This window comes from Balaenoptera borealis, assembly GCF_965194805.1.
Source record: "Balaenoptera borealis genome assembly, chromosome: 5".
NCBI classification, from domain to species: domain Eukaryota; kingdom Metazoa; phylum Chordata; class Mammalia; order Artiodactyla; family Balaenopteridae; genus Balaenoptera; species Balaenoptera borealis.
Genome location: NC_138862.1, coordinates 106275955 through 106293683, shown reverse-complemented (window position 1 = coordinate 106293683; position 17729 = coordinate 106275955).

Genomic DNA, 17729 nt, shown 5'->3' with positions numbered 1-17729 from the left:
AACTTGGAAGAAATGGACAGATTCTTAGAAATGCACAACCTACCAAGACTGAACCAGGAAGAAATAGAAAATATGAGCAGACCAATCACAAGCACTGAAATTGAAACTGTGATTAAAAATCTTCCAACAAACAAAAGCCCAGGACCAGATGGCTTCACTGGCGAATTCTATCAAACATTTAGAGAAGAGCTAACACCTATCCTTCTCAAACTCTTCCAAAATATTGCAGAGGGAAGAACACTCCCCAACTCATTCTACGAGGCCACCATCACCCTGATACCAAAACCAGACAAAGATGACACAAAGAAAGAAAACTACAGGCCAATATCACTGATGAACATAGATGCAAAAATCCTCAACAAAATACTAGCAACCAGAATCCAACAGCACATTAAAAGTATTATACACCATGATCAAGTGGGGTTTATTCCAGGAATGCAAGGATTCTTCAATATACGCAAATCAATCAACGTGATACATCATATTAACAAACTGAAGGAGAAAAACCATATGATCATCTCAATAGATGCAGAGAAAGCTTTCGACAAAATTCAACACCCATTTATGATAAAAGCCCTGCAGAAAGTAGGCATAGAGGGAACTTTCCTCAACATAATAAAGGCCATATATGACAAACCCACAGCCAACATTGTCCTCAATGGTGAAAAACTAAAACCATTTCCACTAAGATCAGGAACAAGACAAGGTTGCCCACTCTTACCACTATTATTCAACATAGTTTTGGAAGTGTTAGCCACAGCAATCAGAGAAGAAAAAGAATTAAAAGGAATCCAAATCGGAAAAGAAGAAGTAAAACTGTCACTGTTTGCAGATGACATGATACTATACATAGAGAATCCTAAAACTGCCACTAGAAAACTACTAGAGCCAACCAATGAATTTGTTAAAGTATCAGGATACAAAATTAATGCACAGAAATCTCTTGCATTCCTATATACTAATGATGAAAAATCTGAAAGTGAAATTAAGAAAACACTCCCGTTTACCATTGCAACAAAAAGAATAAAATATCTAGGAATATATCTACCTAAGGAGACAAAAGACCTGTATGCAGAAAATTATAGGACACTGATGAAAGAAATTAAAGATGATACAAATAGATGGAGAGATATACCATGTTCTTGGATTGGAAGAATCAACATTGTGAAAATGACTGTACTACCCAAAGCAATCTACAGATTCAATGCAATCCCTCTCAAACTACCACTGGCATTTTTCACAGAACTAGAACAAAAAATTTCACAATTTGTATGGAGACACAAAAGACCCCGAATAGCCAAAGCAATCTTGAGAACGAAAAATGGAGCTGGAGGAATCAGGCTCCCTGACTTCAGACTATATTACAAAGCTACAGTAATCAAGACAGTTTGGTACTGGCACAAAAACAGAAATATAGATCAATGGAACAGGATAGAAAGCCCAGAGATAAACCCACACACATATGGTCACCTTATCTTTGATAAAGGAGGCAAGCATATACAGTGAAGAAAATACAGCCTCTTCAATAAGTGGTGCTGGGAAAATTGGACAGGTACATGTAAAAGTATGAAACTAGAACACTCCCTGACACCATACACAAAAATAAACTCAAAATGGATTAAAGACCTAAATGTTAAGCCAGACACTATCAAACTCTTAGAGGAAAACATAGGCAGAACACTTTATGACATACATCACCGCAAGATTCTTTTTGACCCAGCTCCTAGAGAAATGTAAATAAAAACACAAATAAACAAATGGGACCTAATGAAACTTAAAAGCTTTTGCACAGCAAAGGAAACCATAAACAAGACCAAAAGACAACCCTCAGAATGGGAGAAAATATTTGCAAATGAAGCAACTGACAAAGGATTAATCTCCAAGATTTACAAGCAGCTCATGCAGCTCAATAACAAAAAAGCAAACAACCCAATCCAAAAATGGGCAGAAGACCTAAACAGACATTTCTCCAAAGAAGATATGCAGATGGCCAACAGACACATGAAAGAATGCTCAACATCCTTAATCATTAGAGAAGTGCAAATCAAAACTACAATGAGGTATCATCTCACACTGGTCAGAATGGCCATCATCAAAAAATCTAGAAACAATAAATGTTGGAGAGGGTGTGGAGAAAAGGGAACACTCTTGCACTGTTGGTGGGAATGTAAATTGATACAGCCACTATGGAGAACAATATGGAGGTTCCTTAAAAAACTAAAAATAGAACTACCATACGACCCAGCAATCCCACTACTGGGCATATACCCTGAGAAAACCATAATTCAAAAAGAGTCCATGTACCAAAATGTTCATTGCAGCTCTATTTACAATAGTCAGGACATGGAAGCAACCAAAGTGTCCATCATCGGATGAATGGATAAAGAAGATGTGGCACATATATACAATGGAATATTACTCAGACATAAAAAGAAATGAAATGGAGGTATTTGTAATGAGGTGGATGGAGTTAGAGTCTGTCATACAGAGTGAAGTAAGTCAGAAAGAGAAAAACAAATACAGTATGCTAACACATATATATGGAATCTAAGGGAAAAAAAAGACATGAAGAACCTAGTGGCAAGATGGGAATAAAGACACAGACCTACAAAAAATGGACTTAAGGATATGGGGAGGGGGAGGGGTGAGATGTGACAGGGTGAGAGAGTGTCATGGACATATATACACTACCAAATGTAAAATAGATAGCTAGTGGGAAGCAGCCGCATAGCACAGGGAGATCAGCTCGGTGCTTTGTGACCACCTAGAGGAGTGGGATGGGGAGGATGGGAGGGAGGGAGATGCAAGAGGGAAGAGATATGGGAACATATGTATATGTATAACTGATTCACTTTGTTTTAAAGCAGAAACTAACACACCATTGTAAAGCAATTATACTTCAATAAAGATGTTAAAAAAAAAAGAAATTATGGTAGATATGTACAATGGAATATTACTCAGCCATGAAATGAATGAAATAAGGGCATTTAGGGACACTCAGAAGGACCTACATACATTCATACTAAGTGTCATAAATCAGACAATGAAAAATATCATATGATATTACTTATTGGTGGAATCTAAAAATTGATAGAAAGGTACTATCTTACAACGCAGAAACAGAGTCCCAGACTTAGAACACAAACTTATAGTTACCAAACTGGAAAGGTGTGTTGCAGGCATAAATCACGAGGTTGGAGTTAGTATATACATATTTACAGAGAGAAAACTTGTAATCAACATGGACCTGCTGTAGAGCACTTGGAACTCTTCTCAACACCCTTTAGTAACCTCAATGGGAAAATAATTCTAAAAAGAATATATAGTTATCTCTGTATAAATGAATCATGTTGGTGTATGTCAAAAATGAACACAACATGATAAATCAACTACATACTCCATTATAAATTTAAAATTAAATTAAAGAAAAGAAAAATGATCACTAAATGTGTTTAGTCGCAGTGAACGTACTAGTGTCACATCCCTGGACACAGACACAATTTGTTCCCAAGGCTGGACTGTTGTTGGCCTGAGGACCTCGGGAGGATATGCCAGCTAATTCGCACCCCTTTAACATGTAGTACCTGGTCCCCTCTGGATGGGATCACTATCTCCAGATCTAAGTGTGCCCTCATACTACTAAACCAACCCTCTGACACCCAAAGGATGGTGGACTCTCTGGGCTGGATGACATTTGGAAAATCACCTGCTCTCAACATATCCTGGTGTTTGGGTTCCGACCTCCCGACTCCTTCGTAAGGGTCATCCCACTCTACAAGACAGCACCCTCAACAGGTGATTTTGCAGGGGTTTATACTTGTTCGGGGGATGAAGGGTAAGGGGGGAGAAGGAATGGGACAGAAGCCCTTACATGTTTGGTCAGGCACATTCCACTCTAATTTAAAACCCAAGAACAGGACTTGCCCTACATCTAAGGTTGTGTCAGTAACCAGAGAGGGACAGTAGAAATCCTGCCGCCTTCTGTTTCCCATAACAACAATTCTAAAACTGGACCTTATACGCACTTCATATTCACAATGCCTGGGGAGCTGTAAATGACAACAGCCCTCAAAAAATGTCTTGGGGTAGGTAATCGAAATAGACTTCAAAACAAGGCAACCTTTCAATAACCCTTTTTCAAGGGGTAAATTTTACTGACACTGTTCAAAAAAAAAAGCACATTTGAAGATACTCACCATTGCTTTATGTTAGACAAATGCAAATCAGATGTACAAAGAAGTATCACCTGGAACCATTAAGAATAGCCATCATCACAATGTCTACAAACAAGAAATGCTTCAGAGGTTGTGGAAAAAAGAGAAACCTACTACTTATTTTTTTTTTTAATCTGCGTTGGGTCTTCGTTGCTGCGCGTGGCTTTTCTATAGTTGCAGCAAGCGGGGGCTACTCATCGTTGTGGTACGAAGCCTTCTCTTTGTGGTGGCTTCTCTTGTTGTGGAGCACAAGCTCTAGGCACACAGGCTTCAGTAGTTGTGGCTCATGGGCTCTAGAGCGTAGACTGAGTAGTTGTGGTGGACGGGCTTACTTGTTCTGTGGCATGTGAGATCTTCCCGGGCCAGGGTTCGAACCTGTGTCCCCTGAACTGGCAGGCAGATTCTTAACCACTGTGCCACCAATTCTATGCTATCGGTGGCAATGCCAATTGGTAACAGCCACTATGGAGCACCGAATGGAGGTTACCAGAGTAAGGGGAGGTGGGAGGGATAAATTGGAAATTGGGATTGACATATACACACCACTATATATAAAAGAGATAACAAATAAGGGTTTACTGTATAGCACAGGGAACTCTACTCATTACTCTGTAATGACCTGTATGGGAAAGGAATCCAAAAAGGATTGGATATATGTATAACTGCTTCACTGTGTTGTGCAGCAGAAAGTAACGCAACATTGTAAATCAACTATACTCCAAAAAATTGAAATTGAAATGAAATGAAATAAAATAAAATAGAGCTACCAGATGATCCAGCAAGTTCACTCCTGTGCGCATATCTGGAGGAAAGCATAAATCGAAGACACATCTTCCCCAATGTTCACTGCAACACTCTTTACAATAGCGAAGACATGGAAGCAACCAAAATGTCCATCAACATATGAATATAGGTAAAGAATATGTGATACATATATATAATGGAATATGACTCAGCCATAAAATAGAAGAAAATAATGCCAATTGCAGTAACATGGATGGACCTAGAGATGATTGTACTAAGTGAAGTAAGTCAGACAGAGTAAGACAAATATTGTATGATATCACTTCTAGGTGGAAGCTAAAAATTGATACAAATGAACTAACTTACAAAACAGAGGCAGACTCACAGACTTGGAAAACAAACTTATGGTTACCAAAGGGGAAAGGTGGGGGGTAGGGATAAATCAGGAACGTGGGGTAAACATACGAATACTACTATATATAACAGATAAGCAACAAGGACCTACTGTATAGCACAAGGAGCTCTACTCAGTAATCTGGGAATACTTTTATCAGAAAAGAATCTGAAAAAGAATGAATATATGCATATGTGTAACTGAATCACTTGCTGTGCAGCTGAAATGAACACAACATTGTAAATCAACTATACTCCAATAAAATTTAAATTACACAATAAAGAAAATCACCTATATTTCAAAAGAAAAAAAAAAGAATTTCCATCTCTTTATATGGCTTGATACCTTACTTTTTTAGTGTTCAATATTATCCCATTCCCAGAATATATTAATACTATATCATTTCATTCACCTATTGGAGGACACCTTAGTTTCATTCACATTTTGGCAATATTGAATTAGGTGCTATAAATATCCATATGCAGGTTTTCCTCTGGAAGTATGTTTTAAACTACTTTCAGTAAATATCCATGAGAACACTTGCCGGATTGTACAGTAAGGGAATGTTCAATATTATAGCAAGTGTCAATCAGACTACCAAAGTAGCTGTATTATTTTTCATTTCCACCAATAACAAATGACATTTCCTAATGTTCCACATCTCTTACAGAATTTGTTCTTGTCATTGTTCACATTTTAGCCATTCTAAGTGTTACATAGTGGTATGTAATTATATTTTTAATTTGCTTTTTCATGGCAGCATGTAATCTGGATTATTCTTCTGTATACTTATATGCATAGTGTCTATTTTCTTTGGTGAGGTGTCCATAAAGTATATTGGTCCACATTTTATTTAGGTTGCTTTCATTTTTTTCTACCCAATCTGTATTTGCTTTATTTATTTTCGTGCCTTATTGCATTAGCAAGGACTTGGAGTAAAATATGGAAAAGGAGTCATGAAAGGGGACATCCTTGCTTTTACCTGAACTTAGTGGAAAAGCTTCATGTTTTTGACCATTAATCATGATGTAAGATAAAAGTTTCCTGTAAATCTTTGTTATCAACTTGAGAAAGCTCCAGTCTATTTATTTAACTGCGAGTTTTTATGAAGAATGGGTGTTAGATTTTTTCAAAGGTCTTCTGAATCTATTGATATGCTAATGATTGTCTTTAAGGTGTTGATATGATGGATATAATTATTTGATTTTAGAATGTTGAACCAGCCTTTCATACCTGGGGTTATTCCCTCTCATTCATGATATAAAATTCTCTCAAAATATTGTTGGGTTCGATTTGGTAATATTTTGTTGAGGATTTTTGCATTGATGTTCCTGAGAGATATTGGTCAGTTTTCTTTACTATTCATATGTTCTTCTAAGTTTGGATGTTGTGGATTTAGTGTCAGACATTCATTTGGGGAGATTCTCAGTCATTTTTTAAAAATATTTTCTGTTCTTTATTATCTTTATTCTCCTCCTGCTATACCCATTATGTATCGGTCACAGCATTTTTCATTGTTCCACAATTATTGATTACTCTGTTCTGTTGATTTCTTTCCTGCCCATTTTCTCTTTTCTTTTGAGATTTAAAGGTTTCTCTTGATATGTCTTCAAGCTCACAGATATTTCTCCTCAGCCAGCTCTTTGACTGCTAAAACAAAATACGAGAGACTTGGTATTTTATAAACAACAGAATATTTTTGTTTTCTCATAATTGCTGAGGCTGAAAAGTTCAAGAACAAGTAACCAGGGGCTTCCCTGGAGGTGCAGTGGTTAAGAATCTGCCTACCAATAAAGGGGACAAGGGTTCGAGCCCTGGTCCAGGAAGATCCCACATGCCATGGAACAACGAAGCCCGTGCACCACAAATACTGAGCCTGTGCTCTAGAGTCCACAGGCCACAACTACTGAGCCCGTGAGCCACAACTACTGAAACCCACACGCCTAGAGCCCGTGCTCCGCAACAAGAGAAGCCACTCAATGAGAAGCCTGCGCACTGCACCAAGGACCCAACACAGCCAAAAAATTAATTAATTAATTATCTAATTAATTTTTTTAAAAAAAGAACAAGTTGCCAGATGACTTAGTGTCTGGCGAGGGACCAATTTCTGGTTCATAATGTGGGTCTTCTCGCTCGGCAATGAAATCATGGAATGGGCATAAGATCTTCTGTGTGCTACATTTATTAGGTCACTAATCCCATGTTTGAGGTCTCTGGCCTCATGACCTAATCACCTCCCAAAAGCCCCACCTCCTAATACCATCAACATGGGAGCTGGGTTTCAAAATTTTAAAATTAGAGGTACAAAATATTTACACCATAACAGGGACCACAGAGTTAACTGATTTTTCCTTTCATGTTAAAGGTTTGCACATTTATATTTATTATACAATCCCAAAACCCTTGGTTTTTTTTATAAGATTCTTTTTCTGTATATGCCAGTACAGACCATTGAGTAGAGTTCCCTGTGCTATAAAGCAGGTCTTTATCAATACTTATCTATTTTATATATAGTAGTGTGTATAAGTCAGTCCCAATCTCCCAATTTATCCCTTCCCCACTTATCCCCTGGTAACCATAAGTTTGTTTTCTATATCCATGATTCTATTTCTGTTGTGTAAATAAGTTCATTTGTACCTTTTTTTTTTCTTTTTTAGATTCCTCATATAAGCAATATCATATGATATCTGTCTTTCTGTGTATGACTTGCTTCACTCAGTATAACAATCTCTAGGTCCATCCATGTTGCTACAAAACCCTTAATTGTTAAGGATGACTCTCAATGTTTTCCAGTATCATCAGCAATTCTTTCTGGCAGACACGTGATAACACTTTTTAAACAGGGATATTGAGACCAAGGCTCCTGACCTGCAAACAAACAAAACATCATTCATATAGTGAAAGCTTTGCAAATCAAAGGATGAAAGCACTTGGTCTAAATCCCTTTGCACCCACTGCTGACAGAGGGCAGAGGAGTTTGAGTCACTAATCTTCCTTACGTGCACTTCTTCCTAATGGGGTATTCCATCTAAAACTTATAAGAAGCGGGGATGTATCATGGAACACACCAATCTCTACTACAGATTCTGAAGCAGCCAAAAAAAAAAAAAGAAAAAAAAACACATGATGAATCCATCCAAAGGGTTCTCTCCACATTGTTACAATAGTTTCCCTCGCACTGTGAACCGTTTTCAAACCCTATCACTTGAACCTATTTTTATTTTTTTCAACAAAAATAATGTTAATCTGCAGTCAGACACTCCAGTAATATTACACTATCCCTTGTGCAAGTATGTAGGGATTTGAGGAGCTATGGGAGGCCATTATGAGAGGTTGCCTAGAGTAATTAGGACATTTCATTTAATGTTGCCTCTTCTCCCTAAGATGTCTGCTATCCTCTTCTTTTTGTAGTTACTAGCATTGAGAAAGTGACCAAGATAAGGCCCTTCTCTTTTACTGCCCATGCATGCAACTGTGATTAACCCCACAGAACTTGGTGCTTCCAGAATCCCCTGAATCTACTGACCCTCCATGCATGGCATGACATAGATAAGGATGGTGACGTGTATCCTTGTATAGAGCATGTTATAAAATTTTTGACTCTTCCCTTCCTCATAATTCCAAAGAATAGATTTCTTTGGATTTCTGCTTAATGCTGCTGGAGTTGGTACATAAGTTGAGGGAGGTATCAGGGCACACCAAAAGAGAGGGTAACTGCACAGAAAATACAAGCAGGTACATTTCTGTGTAGTTTCAAGCAGCTTATTTGCTATATCAATCATGGTGACATGTTGCCCCTTCCTCTTTCTACTAGTAGTACAACAAACATAAAGGATATTTAGGCTGCTTGTTTTATCCCCACCTCTCACAACTGATCTGCATTCACATATAGGACAATGAAGGGCCCTTTCTACCATCTTAACCAGTATTTGAGAACTAGAAAATGTCCAGATTTTTCTGGGGATTATTTTCATATTCCCCAATCAGGCCTATGAAGGAATCTTACCTATTGTGTTTAATGAAGTCATATCTCTGATGGCATCCCATCATCAACAAAACTGGAAAGAAATTTGAAGGGTCTTCGATTTTACCATATTCGAAATAACAATATTTTAGCCTGACACGTTTTTGGATTTTAGAAAAAAATATTTTAAATGAGACAAAAAATCATTTTTATGACACAAAAAGACAGCAATAGTTTTCTATTTTTATCTGTTCCACTTGCACACAAGTGTCTCATGGGGTTATGTAAAGCTCTCCTGTTGGGTGCTGTGCATGGTGCAAGTATGGATTAAAGCTTAGGAATCTTAAGCTTCAGTCACCTGAAACGTTTAAATTAGGATGCAAGCAATCCTGTCCAACATTTGAAAAGAGCAAGACACTCTCTTAATTTTATTTGTTAGGTAATTAATCTGTCTTTTCCCCGAGGAGAGAAACAACTGGCATCTTCCATCAATGTGTTGCACAAAAATCTTTGAACAGAGAGTGCAAGCAGAGGCTGTTACAGGATGTGAAAAAAAAAATGAGAGACCCTTGTGGCATTTTCTCCTAACTTATTGCAATCTCCCATTTAAAATGTGGGAATAGTCAATCTTCTGAGGAAAAAGGCCCAAGGAAGGTTTTTGCTTCTGTGGAATAATGGGATTGCTAAAGATTTCAGGAGGCAAGATGAATTAGTGAGAATGACCATGAGAAATCAGAGAAAAGTCAGATCCATGGATGAAGTGATGTTTACCACTGTGAATCAATGAGAAGTAGGAGCAAATGAAAAGAAAGCTGATACAACATTTTCTGAATAAATGTAACCTTTCAGCTGTCATAGAAAAATTAATACTCACTATGATACAACATATTTAGTTTAGAAAGTTAACTTAAATTTAAAGCTTAATAATTACATTTATTGAAGAAACGAAAACATATTTGTGGTTTAGAATAAATAATGTGTTCTGCTACAGATAAGAAGACTACATAAATAAATAGAAATAAGACTAAATAAATAAATAGTAAAATAAGAAATTAGATGTTATTAACATTAAAAACTGACACTCATCTAAAGAAAGAGAAGGAGAGACAGAAAGAGAGAAGAACTCATATCAAGCATATATTTAAAACTCCTAAATAAAAAGTCTTCAGATGTTAAAAAAAAAGGAAGTCTTCAATAAGAAGATAATGTAATAGCAAAAATGGGGAAAATATACCAAAAGATATTTCAAAAAGAGAGTACAGAATGTTAAGTAAACATATCAAAAGATGCTTAGCTTCTTAGTAGTCAATTAAATGCAGAAAAGTGATATCTGGAATTATAACTCACCAACCAGAAAGTTCAAATGAAAATGACAGGTATTATCAAGTTTGACAAGAATGTGTATAATCCTTGAATCTCATTCACTGCTGCTGAGGATGAAAAATCATACAAATGTTTTGAAAATATTTAGAAGTATCTAAAACGATAAACACATGAAAGCTATGACTCGAAAATTTTACTACTACATGTATACTGAACAATAATTTATACACACACCACCAAAGCTCAAGTTCTAGAATTTATATACCAGTGCTGTTCTCAATAGACACAAACTGAAAATCACTCATACTGTAACACACATTGGAATAAATTAATTAATAGTTAAATATTTACACTATGGAATCCTATGCAACAGTGGCAATGCATGTTCACAACTACAGGCAACCATATAGGCATATTCACAAACAACATAAAATAAAAAAGCCCAATCCAAAAGTGATTTTACTGTGCCATAACATTTATATAAAATACAAAATACAGGTAAAGTGATCTTTTTGTTAGATACAAGAACAATATTAAACCTTAAGGGGAGTCACTAGAATGGGACCAGGGGGCCTCTGAGTATCTGGCAATTTTCTGTGTTTTTATCTAGAAGCTACGTATAGAATGTATTCAGATTCTGAATTTTCTGAAATTTGTCATTTCCTTACAAACCATGCATGTTTTTAGTTGTTTTTTATACATAACAAAAAGGAAAAAAGATAGACTAGGGAAGGTAATTATATTAGCACTTTAATATCCATGCTTTTCAAGGTGGAAGTGAAAGGTATTAAATACTTCACATTGTGATTACTTCTTAAAAGTAAGGTGAAAATTTGAGATTAATAAATAAGACATACTTCTCCATATATAATCCTCAAAGAGGAGGGGTAGAAAGCAGTATTATTTTTTTTTCTTTAATACAGAATCGTTAAGATAGAAAATAATGAAAACAGACTAGGGTTACAAAAGAGCACACTGGACTTCCCTGGTGGCACAGTGGGTAAGAATTTGCCTGCCAATGCAGGGGACAGGGGTTCAATCCCTGGTCTGAGAAGATCCCACATGCCACAGAGCAACTAAGCCCCTGTGCCACAACTACTGAGCCTGTGCTCTAGAGCCTGCAAGCAACAACTATTGAGCCTGCATGACACAACTACTGAAGCCCATGCACCTAGAGCCCGTACTCCACAACAAGAGAAACCATCACAAGGAGAAGCCCGTGCACCACAACGATGAGTAACCCCTGCTTGACACAACTAGAGAAACCCTGTGCAGCGACGAAGACCCAACGCAACCAAAAATTTAAAAAATTAAATCTTTTGACTTCTGAGATGACTCACTCACGTGGCTGTAGGTAAGAGGCCTCAGTTCCTTGCCACATGGATCTCTCCTTAAGGCTGCTTGAGTGTCCTCATGACATGGCAGCTGGCTTACCCCAGGATGAGTGATCTAGCAGAAACCAAAGCAGAAGCTGCAATGTCTTTTATAACTTTGGAAGCTGCACTTTGCCATTTCTGCAATTTCTTATTAGTTAAACAGTCAACCCTTTTCAAGTGCGAGGAGCCACACTGGTACATGAAGACTGGGAGATAATTAGGGGATAATTAGGGCCATCTTGGAGGCTGGCTACCAAAGTGCCTGACTAGCCAAAGTCTGAATTTTGTTTTCTTCACTTCTGGAGAGAAAATGGCCAGTGAATCTCATTGGTGGTCTTTGAGATGTACCAAAGCTACCTCTTGCTCTCACCCCCAGCCGTGTGGCTGACAGGGTCTTGGGGCTCCAGCCGGGTGTCAAGACATTGAGGTGGGAGAGCCGAGTTCAGGACATTGGTCTACCAGAGATCTCCGGCACCTTGTAATATCAAATGGTGAAAGCTCTCCCAGAGATATCCGTCTCAATGCTAAGACCCAGCTCCACTCAGAGACCAGCAAGATCCAGTGCGGACATCCCATGACAAACAACTAGCAAGACAGGAATGCAGGCCCACCCATTAGCAGAGAGGCTGCCGAAAATCACGATAAGGTCACAGACACCCCAAAACACACCACCAGATGAGGATCTGTCCACCAGAAAGACAAGATCCAGACACACCCCCCAGAACACAGGCACCAGTCCCCTCCATCAGAAAGCCTACACAACCCACTGAACCAACCTTAGCCACTGGGGGCAGACACCAAAAACAACGGGAACTACGAATCTGAAGCCTCTGAAAAGGAGACCCCAAACACAGTCCCCAAAGCCAAATGAGAAGACACAGAAACACACAGCAGATGAAGGAGCAAGGTAAAAACCCACCAGACCAAACAAATGTAGAAGAAATAGGCAGTCTACCTGAAAAAGAATTCAGAGTAATGATAGTAAAGATGATCCCAAATCTTGGAACTGGAATGGAGAATAGACAAGAAACGTTTAACAAGGACCTAGAAGAACTAAAGAGCAAACAAACAATGATGAACAACACAATAAATAGAATTAAAAATTCTCTAGAAGGAAACAATAGCAGAATAACTGAGGCAGAAGAATGGATAAATGACCTGGAAGATAAAATAGTGGAAATAACTACTGCAAAGTAGAATAAAGAAAAAAGAATGAAAAGAATTGAGGACAATCTGAGACACCTCTGGGACAACATCAAACGCACCAACATTCGAATATAGGGGTCCCAGAAGAAGAGAAAAAGAAAGACACTGAGAAAATATTTAAAGAGATTATAGTTGAAAACTTCCCTAATATGGGAAAGGAAAACGTTAATCAAGTCCAGGAAGTGCAGAGAGTCCCATACAAGATAAACCCAAGGAGAAACATGCCAAAACATATATTAATCAAACTATTAAAAATTAAATACAAAGAAAAAATATTAAAAGCAGCAAGGGAGAAACAACAAATAACATACAAGGGAATCCCCATAAGGTTAACAGCTGAACTTTCAGCAGAAACTCTGCAAGCCAGAAGGGACTGGCAGGACATATTTAAAGTAATGAAAGGGGAAAAGCTACAACAAAGATTACTCGACCCACCAAGGATCTCGTTCAGATTCGACAGAGAAATTAAAACCTTTACAGACAAGCAAAAGCTAATAGAATACAGCACCACCAAACTCGCTTTACAACAAATGCTAAAGGAACTTCTCTAGGCAGGAAACACAAGAGAAGGAAAAGACCTACAATAAGAAACCCAAAACAATTAAGAAAATGGTAATAAGAACATACATATCAATAATTACCTTAAATGTAAATGGATTAAATGCTCCAACCAAAAGACATAGACTGGCTGAATGGATCCAAACACATGCCCGGTAAGTATGTGGTCTACAAGAGACCCACTTCAGACATAGGGACACATACACATGGAAAGTGAGGGGATGGAATAAGATATTCCAAGCAAATGGAAATCAAAAGAAAGCTAGAGCAGCAATTCTCATATCAGACAAAAAAGACTTTAAAATAAAGACTATTACAGGAGACAACGAAGAACACTACATAATGATCAAGGGATCAATCCAAGAAGAAGATATAACAATTGTACATATTTATGCACCCAACATAGGAGCACCTCAATACATAAGGCAAATGCTAACAGCCATAAAAGGGGAAATCGACAGTAACGCAATCATAGTAGGGGACTTTAGCACCCCTCTTTCACCAATGAACAGATCATCCACAATGAAAATAAATAGGGAAACACAAGCTTTAAATGATACATTAAACAAGATGGACTTAATTTATATTTATAGGACATTCCATTCCAAAAAAACAGAATACACTTTTTCTCAAGTGCTCGTGGCACATTCTCCAGGATAGATCATATCTTGGGTCACAAATCAAGCCTTGGTAAATATAAGAAAATTGAAATTGTATCAAGTATCTTTTCCGATCACAATGCTATCAGACTTGATATCAATTACAGGAAAAAATCTGTAAAAAAAAATAGAAACACATGGATGCTAAACCATACACTACTTAATAACCAAGACATCACTGAAGAAATCAAAGAGGAAATAAAAAAAATACCTAGAAACAAATGACAATGAAAACATGAGGACCCAAAACCTATGGGATGCAGCAAAAGCATTTCTAAGAGGGAAGTTTATAGCAATACAATCCTACCTCAAGAAACAAGAAACATCTCAAATAAACAAGTTACCCTTACACCTAAAGCAATTAGAGAAAGAAAGAAAAAAAAACAAACAAACTCAGCAGAGGAAAGACATCATAAAGATCAGACCAGAAATCAATGAAAAAGAAATGAAGGAAACAACAGCAAAGATCAAAAAAACTAAAAGCTGGTTCTTTGAGAAGATAAACAAAATTGATAAACCATCAGCCAGATTCATCAAGAAAAAAAGGGAGACGACTCAAATCAATAGAATTAGAAATGAAAAAGGAGAAGTAACAACTGACACTGCAGAAATACAAAGGATCATGAGAGATTACTGCAAGCAACTATATGCCAATAAAATGGACAACCTGGAAGAAATGGACAAATTCTTAGAAAAGCACAACCTTCCAAGACTGAACCAGGAAGAAATAGAAACTATAAACAAACCAATCCCAAGCACTGAACTTGAGACTGTGATTAAAAATCTTCCAACAAACAAAAGCCCAGAACCAGATGGCTTCACAGGCAAATTCTATCAAACATTTAGAGAAGAGTTAACACCTATCCTTCTCAAACTCTTCCAAAATATAGCAGAGGGAGGAACTCTCCCAAACTTATTCTATGAGACCACCATCTCCCTGACACCAAAACCAGACAAAGATGTCACAAAGAAAGAAAACTACAGGCCAATATCACTGATGAACATAGCTGCAAAAATCCACTGCACAATACTAGCAAACAGAATCCAACAGCGCCTTAAAAGGATCATACACCATGATCAAGTGGGGTTTATCCCAGGGATGCAAGGATTCTTCAATACATGCAAATCAATGTAATGCACCACATTAAAAAACTGAAGGATAAAAACCATATGGTCATCTCAATAGATGCAGAAAATGCTTTCGGCAATATTAAACACCCATTTATCATAAAAACCCTCCAGAAAGTAGGCATAGAGGGAACTTTCCTCAACATAATAAAGGCCATATATGACAAACCCACAGCCAGCATCGTTCTCAATGGTGAAAAAGTGAAACCATTTCCACCAAGATCAGGAACAAGACAAGGTTGCCCACTCTCACCACTATTATTCCACACACTTTTGGAATTTTTAGCTACAGCAATCAGAGAAGAAAAAGAAATAAAAGGAATCCAAATCGGAAAAGAAGAAGTTAAGCTCTCACTGTTTGCAGATGACATGATACTATACATAGAGAATCCTAAAGATGCTAGCAGAAACCTACTAGAGTTAATCAATGAACCTGGTAAGGTTGTAGGATACAAAATTAATGTACAGCAGAGGAAAGACATCATAAAGATGTCTTTCATTCCTATACACTAAAGATGAAAAATCTGAAACAGAAATTAAGGAAACACTCCCATTTACCACTGCAACAAAAATAATAAAATACCTAGGAATAAACCTACCTAAGGAGACAAAAGACGTTTACTCAACAAACTATAAGACACTGATGAAAGAAATCAAAGATGACACAAACAGATACAGAGATATACCATGTTCTTGGATTGGAAGAATCAACATTGTGAAAATGACTCTACTACCCAAAGCAATCTACAGATTCAATGCAATCCCTATCAAACTACCAATGGAATTTTTCAGAGAACTAGAACAAAAAATATTTCACAATTTGTATGGAAACACAAAAGACCCCGAACAGCCAAAGCAATCTTGAGAAGAAAAACAGAGCTGGATGAATCAGGCTCCCTGACATCAGACAATACTACAAAGCTACAGTAGTCAAGACAGTATGGTACTGGCACAAAAACAGAAATATAGATCAATGGAACAGGAGAGAAAGCCCAGACATAAACCCATACACATATGGTCACCTTATTTTTGATAAAGGAGGCAAGAATATACAATGGAGAAATCACAGCCTCTTCAATAAGTGGTGCTGGGAAAACTGGACAGCTACAGGTAAAAGAATGAAATTAGAAGACTCCCTAACACCATACACAAAAATAAACTCAAAATGGATTAAAGACCTAAATGTAAGGCCAGACACTATCAAACTCTTAGAGGAAAACATAGGCAGAACACTCTCTGACATCAATCACAGCAAGATCCTTTTTGACCCACCTCCTAGAAAACGGAAATTAAAAGGAAACATAAACAAATGAGACCTAAGGAGACTTAAAAGCTTTTGCACAGCAAAGGAAAATGTAAACAAGACGAAAAGGCCACCCTCAGAATGGGAGAAAATATTTGCCAATGAAGCAGCTGACAAAGGATTAATCTCCAAACTTTACAAGCAGCCCATGCAGCTCAATATCAAAAAAAAACAAACAAAAAACCCAATCCATAAATGGGCAGAAGACCTAAATAGACATTTCTCCAAAGAAGATATACAGATTGCCAACAAACACATGAAAGAATGCTCAACATCACTGATCATTAGAGAAATGCAAATCGAAATTACAATCAGGTATCACCACACACAGGTAAGAATGGCCATCATCAAAAAGATCTACAAACAATAAATGCTGCAGAGGTGTGGAAAAAAGGGAACCCTCTTGCACCATTGGTGGGAGTGTAAATTGATACAGCCTCTATCGAGAACAGTATGGAGGTTCCTTAAAAAACTAAAAATAGAACTACCATGTGACACAGCAATCCCACTACTGGGCATATACCTGGAGAAAGCCATAATTCAAAAAGAGTCATGTTCCACAATGTTCATTGCAGCTCTATTTGCAATAGAGAGGACATGGAAGCAACCTAAGTGTCTATCAACTGATGAATAGGTAAAAAAGATGTTGCACATCTTCAATATAAAATGGAATATTACTCAGCCATAGAAAGAAATGAAATTGAGTTATTTGTAGTGAGATGGATGGACCTAGAGTCTGTCATAGAGAGTGAAGTAAGTCAGAAAGACAAAAACAAATACTGTATGCTAACACATACATGTGGAATCTAAAAAGAAAAGGAAAAAAAAACGGTTGGGAAGAACCTAGGGACAGGACAGGA